This window comes from Hippocampus bargibanti, unplaced genomic scaffold, assembly GCF_051943395.1.
Source record: "Hippocampus bargibanti isolate YZ-2025 unplaced genomic scaffold, ASM5194339v1 Contig00252, whole genome shotgun sequence".
In the NCBI taxonomy this organism is placed as follows: Eukaryota; Metazoa; Chordata; class Actinopteri; order Syngnathiformes; family Syngnathidae; genus Hippocampus; species Hippocampus bargibanti.
The window spans coordinates 11,737-17,817 of record NW_028297093.1 but is presented as its reverse complement, the minus strand read 5'-3'; the positions used below and the strand labels follow the sequence as shown (position 1 = coordinate 17,817).

At 37.0% G+C, this 6,081-nt stretch overlaps 1 long non-coding RNA gene across 12 annotated transcripts; it reads right to left on the bottom strand.

Annotated features, from left to right (window-relative positions):
* Positions 1-804: 804 nt before the first annotated feature.
* Positions 805-4,819, bottom strand: LOC148881200 (uncharacterized). Of its 12 annotated transcripts, XR_016114127.1 has the most exons (11): positions 4,218-4,819; positions 3,027-3,154; positions 2,789-2,926; positions 2,542-2,679; positions 2,298-2,435; positions 2,051-2,188; positions 1,824-1,941; positions 1,501-1,613; positions 1,296-1,399; positions 1,082-1,201; positions 805-917 (listed from the first exon to the last, which is right to left on the bottom strand). It is a non-coding gene; the product is annotated as an uncharacterized LOC148881200 (long non-coding RNA). The 12 variants fall into 12 exon arrangements; XR_016114126.1 differs by having other exon boundaries at positions 1,082-1,399; positions 2,298-2,417; positions 4,218-4,815; XR_016114123.1 differs by having other exon boundaries at positions 1,082-1,399; positions 1,824-1,923; positions 4,218-4,813.
* Between the last annotated feature and the right edge of the window lie 1,262 nt (positions 4,820-6,081).

Sequence of the window (6,081 nt, the reverse complement as noted above, 5' to 3'; positions counted from 1 at the left end):
TCGCATCATCTAGCCAACCCGCTCACACGAAGCGACGCGGCGTCCTCTTTGACAGCATCCGTAAAGCCGTTCTTCCTCTCTCTCGGTCTCCCGCCTGGCACTTGAAGGCTAAGGCTCAGCATCCTTTCTCTCCCGTCCTATCCGACCCGGTAGCTCCCAAAGGAAACCTCGACATCTTCAGCTCCGCTTCCCGTCTCCGACCGTGGTCTTATACGCTATTGCTTTCATCCCGGCCGACGCCTGACGTCAAAGTCAGCACTGGGTGCATATTTCACACTTATACACTTTATAAAACCTGTCAGTCAGCACTGGGTGCATATTTCACACTTATACATTTTAAAAAACCTGTCAGTCAGCACTGGGTGCATATTTTACACTTATACATTTTAAAAAACCTGTCAGTCAGCACTGGGTGCATATTTCACACTTATACACTTTATAAAACCTGTCAAATCAACACTGGGTGCATATTTCACACTTATACACTTTATAAAACCTGTCAGTCAGCACTGGGTGCATATTTCACACTTATACACTTTATAAAACCTGTCAGTCAGCACTGGGTGCATATTTCACACTTATACAACCTGTCAAATCAACACTGGGATCATATTTCACACTTATACACTTTATAAAACCTGTCAAATCAACACTGGGATCATATTTCACACTTATACACTTTATAAAACCTGTCAAATCAACACTGGGATCATATTTCACACTTATACACTTTATAAAACCTGTCAAAGTCAACACTTGGAGCATATTCGCGGAGGTGATGGACAAGAACGAGGGACGACACACTTTTGACTGAAATGAGCATTTCAATTTTATTGAAATTGAATCGAATATTATATTGGGCTCCGCAAAGCCCGCTGCGCTCCTGCCGTAGTTCGCCGCCGCCCGCCGCCCGCCGCCTGTCAAGGACAAAGGGCAAAAAAAGACAGACGATTGACAACGGGCCACACGCCTCGATTAGAAACGTCGAGTGAGGTAGCGCCGTACGTCTAGGATGTCAAAGAAATTCAATACAACCGGGAAGCAGCAAAAAGCCAGGAAAGAATGACGACGATGGCCTTACTCGTCGTTACGGACGCAGCTCGCCGTACCCAGGACGTCGGCGTCGGAAGTCGTCGCGCGTCGTCCAGGTGAGCGGCCGGCCAGTCACTCGCCGTATCCGGATCTTCCTCAGACGGCAAACCTAGCGACGAGGTCATTTAAAAATCAGTTATTCTAGGCAAAAGCAAAACAAACCGAGAAAAAGGCCAAAGTGAGGTCTGCTTGAAATATAGCACCGCGTTATGACCGGGGAGACGGCCGGCGGCTGGCCGGCGGCCGGCCGGCAGGCTCGTTCGGAAGGTCTCTGGAGCCCTCTGGCGGACGGAAAGGACAACTGCGACTGTGGAGGGAGTTATTTAGGGAGGATTTATTTCATCAATATTGTTTCTTTACCGCGAGACTAATAAAGGCAAATCCAATCCAATCCAATCCAATACATACCCTGTATTGTCTTGACGTCGTCCGCAACTCTTAAGCGGCCCTCCTTGACTCCCTTGACTTCAGATGACTTTGGAATCTCATTGCGGAAGTGCTGGCTGAGCATTTAACCCACACTGAAAGAGAGAAAACGTCAAAGTTGGACTCGTGCAGTGTGGTTTCATCATAATAATCCATTTCATTTCATCATAAGAATACATTTCATTTCATCATAAGAATACATTTCATCAGTATATAGATACTATATCATAATAATAACAACAATACTACTACAAATAATAATATAGAATATGACAGCACGCTGTCAAGCGTACGTAACAGCTCACCCGGGCATGTAGAAGTCATTTGAAGTCATTTGAAGTCATTTTTCTTGATGTTGCGCAAAAGTGTCGGTTGTCCTTTAAAAGCTTCAGTCACTTTTCGTACCTGTACCCATGGTAGGAGCTGAAAAACACATGCATATTGATACTATATCATAATAATAACAACAATACTAATAATAGTAATAATATAGAATATGACAGTACGCTGTCAAGCGTCCGTAACAGCTCACCTGGGCATGTAGAAGTCATTTGAAGTCATGTAGAAGTCATTTGAAGTCATTTTTGTTGATGGAAAACAAGTTGTGCAAAAGTGTCGGTTGTCCTTTAAAAGCTTCAGTCACTTTTCGTACCTGTGCCCATGATAGGAGCTGAAAATAACATGCATATTGATACTATATCATAATAATAACAACAATACTAATAATAGTAATAATATAGAATATGACAGTACGCTGTCAAGCGTCCGTAACAGCTCACCTGGGCATGTAGAAGTCATTTGAAGTCATGTAGAAGTCATTTGAAGTCATTTTTGTTGATGGAAAACAAGTTGTGCAAAAGTGTCGGTTGTCCTTTAAAAGCTTCAGTCACTTTTCGTACCTGTGCCCATGATAGGAGCTGAAAATAACATGCATATTGATACTATATCATAATAATAACAACAATACTAATACTAATAATATAGAATATGACAGCACGCTGTCAAGCGTCCGTAACAGCTCACCTGGGCATGTAGAAGTCATTTGAAGTCATGTAGAAGTCATTTGAAGTCATTTTTGTTGATGGAAAACAAGTTGTGCAAAAGTGTCGGTTGTCCTTTAAAAGCTTCAGTCACTTTTCGTACCTGTGCCCATGATAGGAGCTGAAAATAACATGCATATTGATACTATATCATAATAATAACAACAATACTAATAATAGTAATAATATAGAATATGACAGTACGCTGTCAAGCGTCCGTAACAGCTCACCCGGGCATGTAGAAGTCATTTGAAGTCATTTGAAGTCATTTGAAGTCATTTGAAGTCATTTTTCTTGATGTTGCGCAAAAGTGTCGGTTGTCCTTTAAAAGCTTCAGTCACTTTTCGTACCTGTACCCATGGTAGGAGCTGAAAATAACATGCATATTGATACTATATCATAATAATAACAACAATACTACTAATATAGAATATGACAGCACGCTGTCAAGCGTCCGGAACAGCTCACCAGGGCATGTAGAAGTCATTTGAAGTCATTTGAAGTCATTTGAAGTCATTCTTCTTGATGTTGAGCAAAAGTGTCGGTTGTCCTTTAAAAGCTTCAGTCACTTTTCGTACCTGTACCCATGGTAGGAGCTGAAAAACACATGCATATTGATACTATATCATAATAATAACAACAATACTACTACTAATAATAAATGAAGTGGGATTATTTGCTTACAGAATTTGTTTTCTCAGTAAAATGAACAATATATATCAATATCAAGTGTTGTTATTTGATTACTGAATGTTTTTCTCAGTTAAATCAAGTTAATATAACTATCAAGTGGGATTATTTGCTTACAGAATTTGTTTTCTCAGTCAAATGAACACTATATATCAATATCAAGTGTTGTTATTTGATTACTGAATGTTTTTCTCAGTTAAATCAAGTTAATATAACTATCAAGTGGGATTATTTGCTTACAGAATTGATTTTATCAGTAAAATGAACAATATATATCAATATCAAGTGTTGTTATTTGATTACTGAATGTTTTTCTCAGTTAAATCAAGTTAATATAACTATCAAGTGGGATTATTTGCTTACAGAATTTGTTTTCTCAGTCAAATGAACACTATATATCAATATCAAGTGTTGTTATTTGATTACTGAATGTTTTTCTCAGTTAAATCAAGTTAATATAACTATCAAGTGGGATTATTTGCTTACAGAATTGATTTTCTCAGTCAAATGAACACTATATATCAATATCAAGTGTTGTTATTTGATTACTGAATGTTTTTCTCAGTTAAATCAAGTTAATATAACTATCAAGTGGGATTATTTGCTTACAGAATTGATTTTATCAGTCAAATGAACAATATATATCAATATCAAGTGTTGTTATTTGATTACTGACTTCCTTCCCTCTGTAAAGAACCCGGAAAAGCTTATTTGGTTAAGCGTGGCTTTATGGAAAGCCATTTTAAGCTCCCCTACGATCGATAACGCGTCCCCCCCGCCCCCCACCCCCCCCAACCGTCAAACGCGACCGTTTTTTCGACCGTTTTTGACCGTTTTTCGACGTCACGGTCCTCTTTTGCTCACAGTTGGCCTCAAACTTATCTCAGAGATCCCTTCGCCGTCTTTAACACCCACTAGAATGTCGCGGATGTGTCATTCTAGCCCGTTTTAAAGTAAAAGTTGACTCACCCGCCATGCGGCGCCCTCCATCTTTGTTTTGACCTCCTCCCCTGACGACGAACCGGAAGTATCTCGCGGGAGGCGTCGCCGCGCGGTGTATAGCTTTCACTCTTTTGTCCCCCGCGACGCTCCGTACCGAATGATGTCATCTGAAGCCGCATACTGTTTTTAAGTTGCCGGCACGGTTCTCTTTCTAATAAATTCAAACAAATGACACCGCGTAACTCCCCCTAGACTATTTTCAGGAGCTTTTGCTCAACTTTCCTTCGCCCATCCCATTTTAAACGGACTTAGATAAACCGTGTGTATATTTTCCTTCAATGAGGTGCGATGCGCGCTTTCGGCCACCAAACGGCAGCGTTTCACCATTAATGAACGAAAGGAAGCATATTTCACACATATACACATTAAAAAACCTCTCAAAGTCAACTTTAAAGCATATTTCACACATATACACTTTAAAAAACCTCTCAAAGTCAACACTTGAAGCATATTTCACACATATACACTTTAAAAAACCTCTCAAAGTCAACACTTAAAGCATATTTCACACATATACACTTTAAAAAACCTGTCAGTTTTTTTCTCAGTTAAATCAAGTTAATATAACTATCAAGTGGGATTATTTGCTTACAGAATTTGTTTTCTCAGTCAAATGAACACTATATATCAATATCAAGTGTTGTTATTTGATTACTGAATGTTTTTCTCAGTTAAATCAAGTCAATATAACTATCAAGTGGGATTATTTGCTTACAGAATTTGTTTTCTCAGTCAAATGAACACTATATATCAATATCAAGTGTTGTTATTTGATTACTGAATGTTTTTCTCAGTTAAATCAAGTTAATATAACTATCAAGTGGGATTATTTGCTTACAGAATTTGTTTTCTCAGTCAAATGAACAATATATATCAATATCAAGCGTTGTTATTTGATTACTGAATGTTTTTCTCAGTTAAATCAAGTTAATATAACTATCAAGGGGGATTATTTGCTTACAGAATTTGTTTTCTCAGTAAAATGAACAATATATATCTATATCAAGTGTTGTTATTTGATTACTGAATGTTTTTCTCAGTTAAATCAAGTTAATATAACTATCAAGTGGGATTATTTGCTTACAGAATTTGTTTTCTCAGTCAAATGAACAATATATATCAATATCAAGCGTTGTTATTTGATTACTGAATGTTTTTCTCAGTTAAATCAAGTTAATATAACTATCAAGGGGGATTATTTGCTTACAGAATTTGTTTTCTCAGTAAAATGAACAATATATATCTATATCAAGTGTTGTTATTTGATTACTGAATGTTTTTCTCAGTTAAATCAAGTTAATATAACTATCAAGTGGGATTATTTGCTTACAGAATTTGTTTTCTCAGTCAAATGAACACTATACATCAATATCAAGCGTTGTTATTTGATTACTGAATGTTTTTCTCAGTTAAATCAAGTTAATATAACTGTCAAGTGGGATTATTTGCTTACAGAATTTGTTTTCTCAGTAAAATGAACAATATATATCTATATCAAGTGTTGTTATTTGATTACTGAATGTTTTTCTCAGTTAAATCAAGTTAATATAACTATCAAGTGGGATTATTTGCTTACAGAATTTGTTTTCTCAGTAAAATGAACACTATATATCTATATCAAGTGTTGTTATTTGATTACTGAATGTTTTTTCTCAGTTAAATCAAGTTAATATAACTATCAAGTGGGATTATTTGCTTACAGAATTTGTTTTCTCAGTCAAATGAACACTATACATCAATATCAAGTGTTGTTATTTGATGACTGAATGTTTTTCTCAGTTAAATCAAGTTAATATAACTATCAAGTGGGATTATTTGCTTACAGAATTGA